We start from the raw sequence: 18,952 nt of genomic DNA on the forward strand, positions 1-18,952 counted from the left end.
TCCAAATGGCTGTGCACTACAGCAAGATTCTCGCAAAGAGAATACATCAGTAGCTGACGAAATTCAAGCCCTAATTAATCATTTATCTCAGCCCAATGTAAAACTACCGTCCCACGTTGCCCCCATGCTTGATGTACTTGTTACAACTATTAAAAATAATGGCCACAATTATTCAGTGGAATTGCAGAAGCATAATAAATAAAAAGCAAGATCTAATACATTTATTAAACAAATTTCAACCTTTTGTTTTTGCCCTCTCTGAGACATGGCTAAAGCCTGGAGCTCTTCTTAGAGCTACTGGATATTCATGTCTCAGAGAGGACCGTCCTGGCGGATGGGGCGGTGTAGCTCTACTCGTCAGGAATTCCATTTCATTTTCACCTTATAATCTTCCATCCCATAGCGATGATTTTTCAATTGTTGCTGCCATTGTAAATAACATCTGTATCATTTCTGTATATATACCTCATCCATCATCATCCATTTTTGATGAGCTTGAACAAATATTTTCTTCTCTCCCTAGGCCCGTGTTAATTTTAGGAGACTTTAACTCGCATCACCAGTTTTGGGGTAGTTCATCATCTAATTATAATGGAGATCGTCTCATACATATCTTAGACGAACACAACCTTTGTGTTTTAAACACTGGCTCTCCAACCCGCCGAACAGCGCCAACAGAGTCAATTAGCGCTATTGATTTATCTATTTGTTCGGTCGATCTTGCATCCTCTCTCTCTTGGCATACCTTAGATTCAACATATGGGAGTGATCACTACCCTATTATTATTACATTTCCAACTTCCATTCCTCCATCTCCAAAACCTAGCCCTAGGCTTAAGTATAATTTAAGTAATGTTGATTGGAAACTTTTCAAAAGCCGCGTAGAGGAGAAATTGTTATGTTTGCCCACTATAGATGCTAGTAATGTAGTTAGCTGCTCAGTTGCCTTAGCCCAGACGATTACCGAAGCAGCTGATGAAATTTTCCCTGTAAAAAACAGTGTATCAGATAAAATACCTTCTCCTCCTTGGTGGGATGATGATTGTTCTCAAGCAATCAGAAACCGCAAGGAGGCAGAGAGATGTTATCGTCATTCGATGACAAATGAAAATTTCGAGATATATATACAAGTTGCTCGTGAGACTAAAAAATTACTGCGCAAAAAAAAGTTCGAAGGCTGGAGACGATTTTGTTCATCTCTTAGTCCTAACGTGAAACCATCCATAGTATGGAATAATATTAAAAGATTCAGACATGCTTTCAATGAGCCATCTAGACAGACACTTCCTCCTAACCTTGCTAATCAGTTCATGGACAAATTAGCACCAGCATCAGTCCCCGAAGAACATGTTTTCCACCCTGCTGCCTTTTCATTTGACTCTTCCTATTATACTGTATTTAATGGGCCTTTTAAAATAGAAGAGTTAAAAGGTATACTAAGTAGTTTAAGAGATACTTCACCTGGGGATGATGGAGTCCCATATTCCTTTTTAGCAAATGCTAGTGATGGTATTCTCTCTTATTATCTGAATATAATAAATTTTGTCATCCAATCTGGTACAGTCCCGGATTCTTGGAGATCTCAAATAGTTATTCCTATATTAAAACCCAACAAACAAGCAACAGATGTTTCTTCTTATCGTCCAATTGCCCTTTCTTCAGTATTTGTTAAAGTAGCAGAACATTTGATTAAAAACAGATTAGAATATTTTGTAGAAAAAAACCAATTACTTTCTCATAGTCAGTTTGGATTCCGAAAAGGTAGATCTACCTATGATAGTTTGGGTATATTAGTTGCAGAAATTAGATTAGCATTTTCTAGAAATGAGTCTGTAGTAGCTGCTTTTCTTGATATAAGTGCCGCTTATGATAATGTTTTAGTCTCAGTATTACAAGCAAAACTTCATAGATTAGCTGTACCAATAATGTTAAGCAATTTCATAATAAATCTTTTATCAGAAAGGTCCATTAGCCTTCTTATAGATGACAACAATAGGATTTCCCGTTTAGTTTGGAGAGGTCTTCCACAAGGTTCCGTATTAAGTCCATTGCTATATAATATCTACACATCCGATTTAGAGTCATCCTTAAATGGCACTGTCAGAATTTTGCAATATGCTGATGATTTATTATTATATTCACCAAACCTTTCTATTGAACAGGCCAGTAGATCCATTACTTGTTCTTTGGGTTTATTGAAGTTATGGTTAGATTCAAATGGTCTGGAACTCTCAGTTCCTAAAAGTGTTGTAGTTTTGTTTACTAGAAAACTGTTTCCTCCTCCAATCAATGTGCAATTTAATAACTGCTCCATTCCCATTAAAGATAAAACCAAGTTCCTAGGTGTTATTTTAGATAATAAATTAACAGGTCTTCCACATTGTGATTACATAGTTTCTAAATGTGAAAAAAATATTAATATCCTTAGGTGTGTTTCAGGAGTTTGGTGGGGTTCGCATCCTCTTTGCATAAAATTAATGTATAATGCCTTGATAAGAAGTATTCTAGATTATGGAACATTTTTGTTAGAGCCAGGATTTGTAGCAGGCTTCCAAAAATTAGATCGTATTCAATCAAAAGCCCTGAGAATGATATGCGGTGCCATGAATTCAAGCCCTATCAATGCTATGCAAGTTGAGTGTGCTGAGCCTCCACTCCATTTACGACGCCAATATCTTTGTGATAGGTTTATTTTCCGCTGCTCCCAATTTTCTAATCATCAACTCTGGGTTATCTTGTCTAACCTCCTGCTTCAAATAACTACTTCTAACTACTGGAAGCACAAGAGTCCTCCATGTTTGATTAAAAGTTTTCAAAAACTTAAATCTATTTCAGCTCCCACTGTTAGCTCTTCAACACTTCCCATTTTCCAGTATGAATATGAATCTGTAATACTTGATCCTTCAGTTCTCCTTAATATCGGCATTTCTAAGAATGATGTTGAACAAAATCAACAATTCCTGGGATTCATTGGAACAGATGGCCTAGCTGCTGATCATATATACACAGATGCTTCTAAGATGTCTGACAATGGGTGTGTTGGCATTGGTGTACTTCACACCCAGTCTAATATTTACCAAAAAATAAAGTTGCCTCCAGAGTCCTCTGTGTACAGTGGCGAGTGCTTTGGAATTCTGAAAGCAATAGAATTCATCATTATAATGCATCTTAAAAAAACTATTATTTTCTCAGATTCTCTAAGTTCACTTCAGGCAATAGCTAAATTTCCTTTCAAATCTAAATCTAATAACCCAATTATTTATCAAATCCGTAGCCAACTGTTAAAATGTCGTCTTAAAGGGTATTCGGTTTCCATTGCCTGGATCCCTGGACACAGAGGGATTAAAGGCAATGAAAGGGTGGATGACTTAGCTCGAGATGCCATTAGTTCTGGGGACATGTTTCTGTTTAGGAATGTTGCTGAAGACCTGTTGGCACTGCCTAAATTATATCTAAGAATGGAATGGACAAAATTATGGGCATCTGGTGCGGGTGCCGCTGCGTTACATTATCGTAGCATACAAACAACAATTCCTGCCAAACCTTGGTTTGCTAAAATCTCTTTGCCAAAGCCTGCAACTAGTATGTTGATTCGTATGAGATTGGGCCATGTATGTACACCGGAACACCTGAAACTACAAAATCGTGTGCCCAGTTCTGCATGTATTTGTGGAACTGATCCCGCTGATCTTAATCATATCTTTTTTTCTGGTAATTGTAACCTATATGACCGTTCTATATTATTAAGACAGCTGTCAGATTTAAAAGTTCCGTTTCCCACATCTATTACAACACTCCTGTATATTAATGATTCATCTCCATATATATTTAAATCATTGTATTCTTTTATTTCACGTCACAACATTAAACTTTAAATTATTTGAATTATTAACCTTTTCCTGATCCTTTTCCAAAATTCCGTCCTACCCGTTTTAATGTAATCCTTAATTCCGTTTCCCCGTTTTACTCGTCTGGCTGAATGCGCCAGGAGCGCGAAGCCATTAAAAAAAAAAAAAAAAAAAATGAGAACAAACCATTAAAACACCCTTTCATCCGATTGAAAAGTATCAGTTTGAAAAACCCCAGTTTCAAATTAAAAGTCTTCTATGGCAAGCAAAGTTTGCGTGGAGTTTAATGAAATGAAAAACCTCTCTGTAGTTAACGAGACGTTTTTCAGTGGAATTAAAAGAACAAGTTTGCCTGTGAGGCGTTTTTTATCGCGCTCAAACAGGTCTGTGTACAAAGTTGATAGAATGGAGCGTTCAGGATGTTTGAGAGTCTTAACAAAAACGAATAAAAAATGCAATTGCTCTTTTAGTAGGTATCACAAAAGATTTTGTAATATACTTAACCAGAACTGGTTGATAGATTTATTCTAACTTTGCTTGTATTCATAATTAAATATTATACGACATTATACGACATTATTACACAAATTGACTAAGTCCCACAGTAAGCTCAATAAGGCTTGTGTTGAGGGTACTTAGACAACGATATATATAATATATAAATATTTATAAATACTTAAATACATAGAAAACACCCATGACTCAGGAACAAATATCCATGCTCATCACACGAATAAATGCCCTTACCAGGATTTGAACCCGGGACCATCAGCTTCGTAGGCAGGGTCACTACCCACTAGGCCAAACCGGTCGTCAAAATATATGTACTCCATTTTTCTTTGTGCCTCTTTCCATTTTAATGATTGACGCCAATTTCTTTTCTAACCAAATCTGTCGATTTTATCATCCCGTCTGGACTGGCCTTTATTAAAAACAAGGTATTTAGGTTTCGAATAACCTATCTAGGTACAGTCAGCATCAAAGGTAGTGGATCAAATAACGTTTCATAAGTATCTACCATTCTGTAACAGCTTAACAAAAAGTGATGTCTTTAATATAGAACAACAAAGACTGTAAAAGATATACTTTGGAACGCGAATTCTAGAAATTTATCTATATTTGGAAAAGTTATCCCGAATATCAGATACTTTTGGCGCGTTGTTTCATCCGCTACTTTTGATGCTGACTGTATGACTAAACTAAAAATCTAAAAGTTAAACTAAACACAATAAATTAAAATAAAAACATTTTTGGTGGGTAAGGGAACGAGAATTTTAGAAATGTGTCTATATTTGGAAAAGTTATCCAGGATGTCAGATACTTTTGGCGCGTTGTTTCATCCGCTACTATTGATGCTGACTGTACCTATCAGAGCTCCAATGTTGACTGAAAAAAGCAGTTCTATAGCAGTAATAAAACGTAACGTTATGTAAGGTTAAAAACGGAATTGAAATTACATCGCACGAACACGACTCGAGCTAAAAACTTTCAGAGCAGCTCTCGAATGTGCTCGAGTAGTGTTGTGATGTAACGTTCTCGAAACGTTCCCGTCTCAAAAGGATTATTAAAGAGAAGAGTTTGAGGAGTGTTGACTCATATAATTGGAGCATGCAAAGTTTTTTAAAGCTTGACCAGTAATCAGGGATCGGAACCGGTTTTTTGCAAAAACATCGAAATAACCATATATTTCGGTTTATTTTATACTCAAAATGTGGGACTCAGTTGTGTTTTTAGATAACGACTTCGTATTATTAGATTGCCCGATTCGGAATGAAATAATTAACAAAGAACGAAAAAATACCGTTTTTGGTCCCATACAAAAAATACCGGTTTCCGATCCCTGCCAGTAATGAACTGTTTTTTTTTCATACTAAACTGAACTGGCCGCGTAGCCAACGTGCACATCGCTTACGCTCCGTAGCGATCGAAACGCAACTGTCACTGTCGCACTTATATGGAAGAGTGATAGAGAGGCACAAAGCGATTCGTTGTCGAAGCGATAGCGATTGTCACCTTGGCTAGCCCGGCAGTCACCATAGTCATGAGAATAACAGCGCCCTTTTGACAATGATCATATATTTCTGGTCGGGCCTTAGAAAAGGTCTATTGTTTCCCATTTTTGCATTTTCGTTAGCCAAATTTAGATATTTTCTCAGAAACGCGTAACTTTTCAGGATTGCCATAAAACAAACCTAACCTAACCTAAAACTATGTCCTTAAACTACGTCCAAAAGAGAGGTATGGGCAATGTGAATGTCATCTCGCCTTGTGTGGTAGGGCACAGCTCAGCAGATGTCATTCCAGATCTAGAGCAGAGCCCAACTGGGGAAGTACCTCCACCTTACAGAAAACCGCAGCCAAATAACACTTGACCCTACTCATAGTGTTGTGTTCCTGCCGGTGAGTAAGGTTGCCAGAGCTCAACGAGGGGGGTGGGGTTAGGGTCGGCAACGCGCATGTAACTCCTCTGGAGTTGCAGGTGTACATAGGCTACGGAGACTGCTTACCATCAGGCAGGCCGTATGCTTGTTTGCCACCGACGTAGTATAAAAAAAAAAATAATCTATCTATAGGGTAACCTAAGGAAATTTCCGAAAATTAACGGTTTCAGAGTTATGACTAATCACTATATTATGACTATCATGAGATATGACTATCATTGCATTATAACTTTCATTAATAATGCCATTAAAGTGATCCTGACATATTTTCCAAACAGGTTCAAAAAAAAGAAAAATAAAGAAATAAAGAAATAAATTAAACATTATATATTACGATGTTTGACTGAACCATTTTTATAATATTTTTAAATACCTATTGAAAATTGTATTCTCTTTTCTCTAAGTTAAGTTATATTTTAAGATTTGTCTCGCCCTGGCAGGGACCATGCTGTACATCATGTTATTATTATATGTGAACACCTTGTAATTCCATGGTTGGCATTCAATTTTTTTTTTTTTTGATGATATGATATATCAAACAAACTTGCGTGCACGTGATTTATTTCGTGTTACGAAACCTATATCATAAACAGACTTAAATAGGTCTACAGAATCATATCGGGTGCGGGCCAGTCCAACCCAATCCTGCGTTCAATTGTCGAAACGATTGACTGCCCATATTTGAGGCATTGTGAGGATGTGCATGTTTCTAGAAGTAATTATTATGTCTTACTCATTGACATATATGTCTAAGGATGGGCACTAAGAATGGTGCTAGTCCAGTGGTGTCACTCACGAATTCGAGCCAATCGTGCAGTCTAACAGAACTAGTTGCGACCAATCGCGCGCGTGATGCTAACTCATCAACCAATCGCGTTGCGGCGGTAGACTGCACGAGTGGCTCGAATTTGTGTGCGTGGCACCGCTGTAACCGGTAACCGGCCCCATTCTTATTTTCCGTAAGGCCCGTCCATAGATATATATGTCAATGGATATAAATGATTTTATTAATTAATTATATACCTTAACAAATCAGAGTTCTGCCTTACAATTTGTTTTTAGTGAAGCTGCGGTGTTAGCTAAAAGAAAAATGTTTTTACAATATAAAATAATATTTAGGAGCATACTTAAATAATGAAGTAGACATAAAACAATAATTATTGTAAATAGTTTATATATATAATACCGGTATTTTTTAAAACTATTAGAAAATAGTAACATACATGTTTTATAAACTTGTTGTTTTTATGTCATTATAATCAATATGCTCATTTAAAAAATGAAAATATATGTAGTATAACAATATTTATATATAATACCGGTATTTTCCTAATGTTCATTGTAATTTCAATTCCGTTTTTAACCGTTCCGTTTTTAGGGTTCCGTAGCCAAATGGCAAAAAACGGAACCCTTATAGATTCGTCATGTCCGTCTGTCTGTCCGATTCTGTCACAGCCACTTTTTTCCGAAACTATAAGAGCTGTACTGTTCAAACTTAGTAAGTGGATGTATTCTATGAACCGCATTAAGATTTTCACACAAAAATAGAAAAAAAACAATAAATTTTGGGGGTTCCCCATACTTAGAACTGAAACTCAAAAAATCTTTTTTCATCAAACCCATACGTGTGGGGTATCTATGGATAGGTCTTCAAAAATGATATTGAGGTTTCTAATATCATTTTTTTCTAAAATGAATAGTTTGCGCGAGAGACATTTCCAAAGTGGTAAAATTTGTGTCCCCCCCCGTAACTTCTAAAATAACAGAATGAAAAATCTAAAAAAAATATATGATATACATTTCTATGTAAACTTCCACCGAAAATTGGTTTGAACGAGATCTAGTAAGTAGTTTTTTTTAATACGTCATGAAATTAAAAAAAAAAAAAAATGTTCATCATACCCATACGTGTGGGGTATCTATGGATAGGTCTTCAAAAATGATATTAAGGTTTCTAATATAATTTTTTTCTAAACTGAATAGTTTGCGCGAGAGAACCTTCCAAAGTGAAAAAAAGTGTGTCCCCCCCCCCCCCTGTAACTTCTAAAATAACAGAATGAAAAATCTAAAAAAAATATATGATATACATTATCATGCAAACTTCCACTGAAAATTGGTTTGAACGAGATCTAGTGAGTAGTTTTTTTTTAATACGTCATAAAATTTAAAAAAAATTTTTTTATCAAACATATACGTGTGGGTATATCTATGGATAGGTCTTCAAAAATGATATTTAGGTTCCTAATATCATTTTTTTCTAAACTGAATAGTTTGCGCGAGAGACACTTCCAAAGTGGTAAAATGTGTGTCCAAAGTGGTAAAATGTTAAACAAGATCTAGTAAGATTTTTTTTAATACGTCTTAAATTGTACGGAACCCTTCATGCGCGAGTCCGACTCGCACTTGGCCGCTTTTTTTTAATTACATTTACTTAAGTATTAGTTAAAACGCGATATATTTCCTCCTAATATTGGGTGGGGCATAAGCTTATTTGCCACCATAGTTATAGTACAAAAAAAACTTATATGTTGCTTTCTTGTTATTTTACTTTATTGTGTCTGTATTTTTATCCTTTCAATGTGTTTTGTATTTCGTAATGGGTCTATTGCGTGAATAAAGAATCATTCAATTCAATTACGTTGTCTTTTTATTAAGGATTCCAACAAGATCGGTTCTTCATATAAACGTATGTATGTATGTCACTTATTATCAATAAAGAAGTTTACACAAAATAGACAAAACAATGTAAAATATGTAAAAGGCGAATTTATCCCTAAAAGGGATCTCTTCCAGTTAACGCTTAAGAAAACGTAGACTAGTTACGCTCTTATTTAAAAACGACTAGCTAGATTACTCTGAAACTTTGTATTTACAATAGGACAAGGTATATCTAGTCCTGTAATTTGTTTATGTAGCTTCAGATACCATAATTACAATTAATAAAATAAATAATAATAAATATTATAGAACATTATTACACAAATTGACTAAGTCCCACAGTAAGCTCAATAAGGCTTGTGTTGAGAGTACTTAGACAACGATACCTATATATAATATATATATATTTGTAAATACTTAAATACATAGAAAACACCCATGACTCCGGAACAAATATCCATTCTCATCACACGAATAAATGCCCTTACCAGGATTTGAACCCGGGACCATCGGCTTCGTAGGCAGGGTCACTACCTACTAGGCCAAACTGGTCGTCAATTAAGTATAGCGAATTTATGTTTGTGATACAAAAATTGTGTTTGCTTTATTTCGTTTGTTTTTCAAACTGAAGTTATTTAAACTAATTACAGGACTAGATATACCTCAAGTCATAAATATAAGAGCCTCGGTAGAGAGTACCATTTTGTACCTTTTGGCGTTGAAACCCTAGGTCCATGGGGTCCCAGCGCGCACAAGTTTTTTGGAGAAATCGCGAAACGTCTGGTTGACGTAACTGGTGACCGAAGAGCTGGCGGCTTCCTCGCACAACGTATCAGTATTGCGATACAACGAGGAAATGCCGCCAGCATCCTTGGTACAATGCCTCAAGGGCCTATTTTAGATATAAGCTAGTTATAGTAATCATCTGTATATATCCATTATGTATATTGTTATTGTCAATAAAATTCATGTCCTCAAGTCATTATATGTGCAAAGTTTCATTACAATCCAACAAGTAGTTTTAAAATGAAAACGAAACTACGTTTGTATTGGAATATTAGGTGGGTCTATCTTTTTTGGGAACAAATTCCCTCTTCATGGGAACATAAATGGGAACACGAATGTTCCCATCCCTATTCCCTACACACGCGGGATAACTAAACAAAAGCCGTTCAACTTTGCTATCAATTGAACTAAATCTGCTTCCAGCGGCTGCAAAGTTGGCATACTGTGGTTTATACCAGCTCAGTCGAAAAAGTTGCTCTTTGTCGCCTCTGCGAGCTTATCGCGTGATAATGACAAGATAAAGATATAACGAAATAGATGTAAATATAGATGTTTTTGCTATACGCAAAAACAGTACAACGGGAAAATGTGACTACCTCGTTTTTGTAGTGCGTCGGGGATGTTCGCGGAGGCCAGGGTAACTGAGGGCCTACCGGGCACCACGTGTTGCCTCCCTGTCACACTTACGTACGAAATTACAAGTGCGATAGAGAGGCAACGCGTCGAACGTGGTTCACGGTAGGCCCTCTGTTTTTACACCACTATGAGGAAACTCTGCTCATCCCTGGTGCGCAGAGTTCGGGCTAGTTCCAACGGCATCTTGAGGGCGTTCGCAGAGAGGTTTGACTGCCAGTATGAATCACTGTCATATGATTCCCGTACTGGGGGCCTACCGCGAAAACCGAAATTCGCTAATTGCGGGGATCTCTCCCTTTTACTCTCACTAAGACGTAATTAGAGTGACCGAGAAAAGTGCCCGCAATTGACGAACTTCGATTTTCGCAGTTATAACCCTCTCGAAGACTATTGTTCTAGACTAGGTTAAAATATAATGAGTATATTTGATTTAATTTAATTAAGATTAAGTTAAGTTTAATCTTAGGTTTAATATAATAATTTATATTTAATATTGTAGTGTAATATGATCCTAAGCTATATATAAATGAATTTATTGTTATTATTATAACACTTTAAACACGTTTTTTTACACATATTTAGTTGCGTTTAAATAAACACGCTTAATGCGATATTATTTCATTATTTATTTATTTTCCGACGTTTCAGCTATAGTGTTCCGTTACCACAGCTGATGCAACCCAAATAAAATGTCGGATGAGATAAAAAAAACTATATTTTAAAGAAAAACATACATACATAAAAATAAAAAAATAAAATAAATATTATAGGACATCATTACACAAATTGACTAAGTCCCACAGTAAGCTCAATAAGGCTTGTGTCGAGGGTACTTAGACAACGATATATATAATATATAAATATTTATAAATACTTAAATACATAAAAAACACCCATGGGTATTTTTTATGTGTGAGTCATGACTCAGGAACAAATATCCATGCTCATCACACGAATAAATGCCCTTACCAGGATTTGAACCCGGACCACGGTCGTCAAAAATATTTAAATGGCAGTTCAATTTTTTAATCTCCTTACTAGGGTGTCCATTATTGTGTGATTGATTGATTGTGAAAGATTGATATAAAGATAAAGATCGTTTATTTTCCAAGTAGGCATATTACAATGCGCTTATGAACGTCAAATAAAGCTACGCCGGCTCTAACCCTACACCTCTGACCCGAGAAGATTTAAATCCCTCCTAAATTGGAGGAGGGTATCCCAATATGGGACCGGCAAGAAACTCGGCGGGACACATCTTTTCAAAACATTACATCTTATAAGTAACTTGCATTAAATAAAAAATACAATTTAAATTGTTATGGAATTAAAAAAAAACATGAAATAACATACACTAGCTACTTTCTTATAGAAATTTGATGCACTAGATTGCTAATGCAGGACTTTATCTTATCACAGCCAAAGATCCATGATATTATTAACTATAAAAATAAACTTACCTTAAGGAAGTTCAATAGTAATTATACGAGCTTGTTCTTCCGAGAGATTATTATAACTTGTAGTGTTCTGGTGACAACGGCCGTACCAGTACCCCTAGAGTAAATAAATTCGATTTCGAAACGTGACGTACGCGTTTGCGTTTAGTCTCATTTTGTATTGGATTTAGAAAGAGCGCGCCAAGCGGGACGTTTTGGAAACTCAAAATCCTATACAAAATGAGACTTAACGCAAACGCGTTCGTCACGTTATGATGTCGATCAAATTTACACTAGGGGTACTGAACACTACTAAAGTAGCGGCCAAACGAACGTTCCGATGGGGTTGTGATGGGGTCACGTTCGCCGGGGCGGGCGTGGCCTCATACAACTCCCTTGTTCCAGACGGGAGCAAGGGTTTCCTAGTTAGCTCAGAGGAGAGAGAGGGTGCAGGGTGAGACAAAGAAACCAAAGGTAATGCTGTAACACAAATCGGCGGGCTTTTATGCCGGTTTATTATAAATAAAGGTTCCTTAAATATAGATGTCCTAGGCTAGGTACGACGCGGGGGATGATTCTAATTTATAGCAACGGGATTACGGGACGGCGCGGACCCTAAGCTACTCGCGAGTTTTGGGATCGGTATCCCCTAAGAGCGAAGGGGCGGTTGTGACGGGAGCGAGATAGTATAGGGGTGGATACCCCGGGTGCCTTCACGCGTCTGTAAACACGCCGGCACAACCGGGATAAGGAATCGGGAAGGGGTACGTACTCCAGGTGCCTTCACGCGTCTGAAAACGCGCCGGCTCGACTGGGCTACGGGGTCAGGAAGGGTACGTACTCCAGGTGCCTTAACGCGTCTGTAAACACGCCGGCTCAACTGGCCTACGGGAATCAGGAAGGGTAGGGTGGCTAGGGACCGGGAGCCATAACGCGTCTGAAAACACGCCGGCTCGTACCGGGAGAGCAGCGGTCCTCACAGCAGAAGGCGGTGAGAGCGACTGCCTGCTATCTAGGCGACCGCGCTGGCTTTTATAGTGCGCGGCTCGCGGGGCGCGGGCGGGGGCAGCGACTCTCAGTCGCTCGGCGGCCGGCATGCGGCGCGATGGGGAGCTCGGGACAGATCACGCGGCGGTGGCGTGGTATTGTGATGCGTGGCTGCGCGCGCCATCACAGTCCCGTCACCCGTCTGGAGATTTTTACCTATTGGGAAAAATCACCGAATTAGAACATGATGGTTGAAAGATGTTACCTCTCCTCGTTTACTGTTGTTTTGTCTTTTTATTGATATTTACTGGATGCTATTCTATTTATCTATTATTTTTAAATTTATCCTAAGTATTCGTATTCCTTTTTTCTGTATGTTTATTTAATTTGAGGCATTTTATTTTATGTCGCACCGGTATTTTGTATGCATATGTTTCGTTTATACTTGCTATTAGTGTTAGCCTATGTTCTCTGTTTTACCCGCGTCGTTTGTTTTTTTTTAAAGTTATTTATTGTAACTATATTGCTTTTACACTATTATACTATTCCCACTATATTGTTGTTCACTTATCGTAATGCTACCAATTCACTTAATTGTTATTTACCTACCCAGTGTATGTATCCTACTTACTATTGTTATGTGCTTCTATGGTTTTATCCATTTACTATCTCACTTATATAAATTTATTTTAAAGGTATTTTGTATTTTATATGATTATTTTGTATCATATTATTATTTTGTAATATATTATTTTCACGGCTTATACTTTTTAGTGGTTTTGTCTTTTACAGCACTGTCTATTTATTTCACTATACTTTATATATTAATATGTTTTTTTTTTTTTACTTATCTGTTAAATTTTTATAGGCTTTTTATTATTATTATATTCACGGTTTATACTTTTATACTGGTAAACTGGTATTGTCTTTCACTGCACTGTATTTTTATTTCACTACACTATGTATATATATATATATTTTTATACCTATTCTTCTTTTCCTTCTTGCGGTGGCATTCGTAGGGCGGGTGCGCGTGGCTTTTTTTTAAAATTCTATTCTGCTCTTCTAATGTATGGGTATCCCTTTGTCTGTAACTTACTTGTTTTACTCGGATTTTCTGGTTCAGTCGGATTCGTACCTTATGCTGTAGCGCGTTAGTTCCATTTTGTATTCCTCCCTATATGTATTTTTCTTACTCTAAATTGACGTTTAAGGATCCCATGTTCCTTTTCTGAAGGTGGCTGGTGGCCTCACTGTTTTTTTTTTTAATAGATATATCACTGGGTTTTTTTTTTATGCTGCGCGTTCGGTATGTCGTGGTTTAACTATATTATGTGTTGTCTGAGTTGCTCTGGCACCCATAATTTTCATTCTGTTTCGGTGTCTGTACCTCTCTCGACCTGCGAGCTCTTTATTTTCGTGTTCATTCTCCCCTCTTGTATCAGATAGTGCTGTGCTGCGTCGGGGCCTCTGGTCAGTTGATGCCATTTTTCCTGGTGCCATTCGTGTTCTCTCGCTGTACTTACTGGATTTCTGGATAGGCCGCTTGCTATCTCGTTTTGCGTTGCGCTCCGACACACGATATAGGCTAACCTGCCTGTGGGGTCCTTTATGCTGTTCAAGCAGTGTATTGCTTGCTGGTCCGTTCCTACGGTGAACTGGTCGCCTTCTAGAAATGCTTTCATTTTCTTTATACTCCCTCGGATTGCTAAGCACCTTTTCTCTTCTGTTGTATAACTTTCTCTGTGGTATTGCGTGCGCATCTTTCTCGGATATCTGGTTAATTTTACGGAAATCTACACAGGGTTGGTACATTTCACTCACGTGTTTATCTATTATTTCTTGCTGCTTCGGATTTCGTGGATAATATCTGTGTTTTACGGGTTCTGTTTGCTTCGGTTTTATCCTATGTTGTACCTGTGTGAGCGGTGTGGTTGGCTGCTGTTGACTGGATTCGGTGGTTGTGTTTTTCTGGTTTTCTTCTAAAGTATCTACTATTTGCTTTTCCTCTCCGTTTTCCTGATTTTCTTTCTGGGTATTCTTGTCATCGGGATCTTCTTCGTCTTCGCTCTCTCCTGGCCATTTTATTGACATTCCAAGTCGTTTCAGGATGTCCATTCCTATTATAATGTCCGTGGCTGACGGCAACACTCTCAGCCAGTGTCTGATCGTTACCTCCTTGATTACTATGTCGACCAACAGGTTGTCGTGTGCTTGCGTCCTGGTCCCATTTGCTAGTACTATTTCTCTTGTTTTTACCTTATCCTGGTATGCGCGGTCCTTACATTCATTGTATACCTGTTGATTGATGTACGAGTTGGTGGAGCCTGTGTCTATAACGCCTCGGTATCGTCTTCCCATTATGCGTAAATTCATGTATAGGCGGTTGTCGCTCGTCTGTAGACTGTCGGCTGCTCCTACCTTTTCCTGGCCTTTCCAGGTTATTTTCCTGCAGCAGGCTCTGCTCAACACTCCCAGTTTTCCACACTGGCTACAAAATACTTGGCGTCTGCCTCTGCAGGCGTCTGCGTTATGTCCCGGTTTCCCACAGGACCAGCAACTGGTCTTGGGGTCGTACCTTGGATGTACTGTTTGGCTCTTACTCTCTCCCTGTTCGGGTTTCGGTTTCAGGTTGTTGTGGTGTCTGTTGTCCCTACCTTGGGTCGCTTGCTCACTGTTTGCTTGCTCGTCGTCACTCGATTTGGCGTCGTCGCCGGTGTATCGCCATGCTCCTGATGACGTTGTTGTACCGTCTATGGGTGTCCTTATGTTTTCGTACTCGGTTCCCAGTCTTAATAGCTCTGGTAAGGTCTTGTAGTCTTGTCTTTTGATGTATAGCTTGTAGCTTTGTAACATATTCTCGTGGATGCGGTATAACTTTTCTCTCTCAGTGAGGTTTCCGTACCTGCGCATTAGTGTTTGTATATCCGTGACGTAATCGGTAAACCTCTCCTGGACTCTTTGCTTTCTGGTGACGATTTTGGCTATGAGATCCTCTTCATAATTAGCAGGAAAGTAGTATAACTTAAATATTTGCAGGAATTGTTCCCAATTGGTCCATGATTCAACGTAATTTCTATACCAGAGCAGCGCCCTACCTTTTAAGATGCGTGGTAGTGCTGGTAATATATCCTCCTTCTTAATGTTGCTCGCATTGATGAGTTCTTCCAGCCTTTCTATGAACTCGACGGCGTCGTCTGTGGTACTGAATGATAGGTTCCACTCCTTTATGAGTTTTGTTATTACCTTTGCTCTGTTTTCTGCCATGTCTTCGGTTTTTTCTTCTTTCAGGATCTCTACCAGGCCCTTGCGTATCTCTTCTACGGTTAAGTCTCCTGTCGGGATGCCACGTTTCGAGGCCTCTTGTATCAATTCGGGTTTCTTCAGTCGGTATATCCAACTTGTAGGCATCTATAATACCTACCGGTAAGTAGCGGTTGTACGGTGAACGGTTATCTGTGCGGGAGTTGAATTTACCTGGATGGAGCGTCGGGACTCCTGGTGTACCTCTGTGCGGGCTAGATGTGATCTACGGGTGGGCGGGATGCGACAGTCCCCCCAAATCGGTGCGGTGATGCTACGTATAGCGGTGTACGGTATATATACCCGGTACGGTATATGGCAAATATTTATTTATTTATTTATTTTTATCCCTGTCCTTTCTCTAGCACCGGTTCTTTTCAGGATACCGTCTGGACTCCTACGTTAGTTATTTAGTTGGGCGCTAGATGTGATTTACGGGTGGGCGGGAAGTGACACTCCCCCCAAATGGATGTGGTAATGCTACGGTGTAGCAGCCCTACGGTATATATATTTATTTATTTATTTATAACTACCCCTGTCCTCTCTCGAGCACCGGTTCCTTCCAGGATACCGTATGGACTCCTACGTGAGTTATTTCGTTGGGCGCCAGATGTGATGGGGTCACGTTCGCCGGGGCGGGCGTGGCCTCATACAACTCCCTTGTTCCAGACGGGAGCAAGGGTTTCCTAGTTAGCTCAGAGGAGAGAGAGGGTGCAGGGTGAGACAAAGAAACCAAAGGTAATGCTGTAACACAAATCGGCGGGCTTTTATGCCGGTTTATTATAAATAAAGGTTCCTTAAATATAGATGTCCTAGGCTAGGTACGACGCGGGGGATGATTCTAATTTATAGCAACGGGATTACGGGACGGCGCGGACCCTAAGCTACTCGCGAGTTTTGGGATCGGTATCCCCTAAGAGCGAAGGGGCGGTTGTGACGGGAGCGAGATAGTATAGGGGTGGATACCCCGGGTGCCTTCACGCGTCTGTAAACACGCCGGCACAACCGGGATAAGGAATCGGGAAGGGGTACGTACTCCAGGTGCCTTCACGCGTCTGAAAACGCGCCGGCTCGACTGGGCTACGGGGTCAGGAAGGGTACGTACTCCAGGTGCCTTAACGCGTCTGTAAACACGCCGGCTCAACTGGCCTACGGGAATCAGGAAGGGTAGGGTGGCTAGGGACCGGGAGCCATAACGCGTCTGAAAACACGCCGGCTCGTACCGGGAGAGCAGCGGTCCTCACAGCAGAAGGCGGTGAGAGCGACTGCCTGCTATCTAGGCGACCGCGCTGGCTTTTATAGTGCGCGGCTCGCGGGGCGCGGGCGGGGGCAGCGACTCTCAGTCGCTCGGCGGCCGGCATGCGGCGCGATGGGGAGCTCGGGACAGATCACGCGGCGGTGGCGTGGTATTGTGATGCGTGGCTGCGCGCGCCATCACAGGGTAATAAACCGAGCTGTCAACAAGGATGCGGCTAAAGTCGATATTGCTTATCGATGAATTACGCTTGGTCGTGAAGCAGTAATATACATCTGTATTTATTATAGTGCCGATTGCTATACTTATAAATTGGGTGAATCAACTTTTTTTGTTTTGTTATCCTGTCCCGTTGTCCAAGGGACAACAGTGGCACAGTTTGTTTGAAGAGACGTTGTATGCCGTCCTATTAACATGCTTAGTAGGGGGCCCATTATGTTGGTTATAACGACCACAAAAACGCAAGTTTAATACATTTAAGTACCATAAAATCAGTATTTCAATGAACTTTTGTCTCCTGGACAACTAATCGTAACCATGGCAACGAGTCACGCTAAAAAGTTGATTCTCCCATTTATTAATATTTCAGATATAATTAATAAGTGTAATATTTTAAATATTAATAAATATAGCAATGGGTTTAATTAGTATTTTAAAGAAAGGGTAAGTTTACAAGTTATCATCATCGTCTCCTAGCCGTTTTCGGCCACAGCAACTGCTTTCTACCGCTGAGAGTGTCGCTGGTGAGCTCTCAGGTGACTGACGTAGCCAATCTTAGCAGCGAATGTGCGGCCACACTCGCTGCAGGTCAGCACCCCTCCGACGTAATTATATGTTATGGCCATAGGTGGTCTGGCCTTTAGCTCGTCACGCTTATCGTCAAGTTCTGTGCGTCGCCTGGCTTCGAATTCACGCACCTGCGTCTGCACAATATGCCTCCACTGTGGACGGTCACCAGCTAGACTCTCCCATGTCGTTGGTTCTATATGAGCTCTCTTCATATGCCGCTTCAACACATCTTTGAACCGCAGAAACTGGCCGCCTCGCTTTCGCTTACCATTTTGCAGTTCGCAGTAGAAGATGCGTTTCGCGAGTCGGTCCTGGGACATCCGGGAGACGTGACCGCACCATCGTAGCTGTCGTCTCATTAGGCAGGCCTCTATTCCGGCGACATCGGCACGTCTAAGGATCTCCGTGTTACACAACAACACAACACACAACACAAGTACAAGTACAAGTTATAATAATCTCTCGGAAGAACAAGTGAGGTATAATCGCTTATTTTATAGTATGCTCGAAATAAGTTTTTGCTTAACAACAGTTTTGAATTTAGAACCTGTAAGTTCGGTGACAGTTTTTGGTATCTTGTTGTAGAATTTTATACGATTTACCAAGAACGACTTTCTTGTTTTAGCCAGTCTGTAAGATGTTACTTAAGTTTCCTGTGTCTTTGGCTTATCAACATTCGTTGGGAAATTGTGTAATTTTTTCCTTACAAACATTATTATTTCAAATATACATAGCGACGGCAGAGTTAGAATATGTATTTCCTTAAATAATTCACGCGACACCAGGTTGTAAATTGATCTAATTGCCCTTTTT

At 39.5% G+C, this 18,952-nt stretch overlaps 1 long non-coding RNA gene across 2 annotated transcripts; it reads right to left on the reverse strand.

Moving 5' to 3' along the window:
- Window positions 1-206: 206 nt before the first annotated feature.
- Window positions 207-4,023, reverse strand: LOC133532517 (uncharacterized). Of its 2 annotated transcripts, none has more exons than XR_009801716.1 (3): window positions 3,544-4,023; window positions 3,078-3,134; window positions 207-987 (listed from the first exon to the last, which is right to left on the reverse strand). It is a non-coding gene; the product is annotated as an uncharacterized LOC133532517 (long non-coding RNA). The 2 variants fall into 2 exon arrangements; XR_009801715.1 differs by having other exon boundaries at window positions 1,462-3,134.
- Window positions 4,024-18,952: the final 14,929 nt, after the last annotated feature.

This window comes from Cydia pomonella, chromosome 27, assembly GCF_033807575.1.
Source record: "Cydia pomonella isolate Wapato2018A chromosome 27, ilCydPomo1, whole genome shotgun sequence".
Classification (NCBI taxonomy): domain Eukaryota; kingdom Metazoa; phylum Arthropoda; class Insecta; order Lepidoptera; family Tortricidae; genus Cydia; species Cydia pomonella.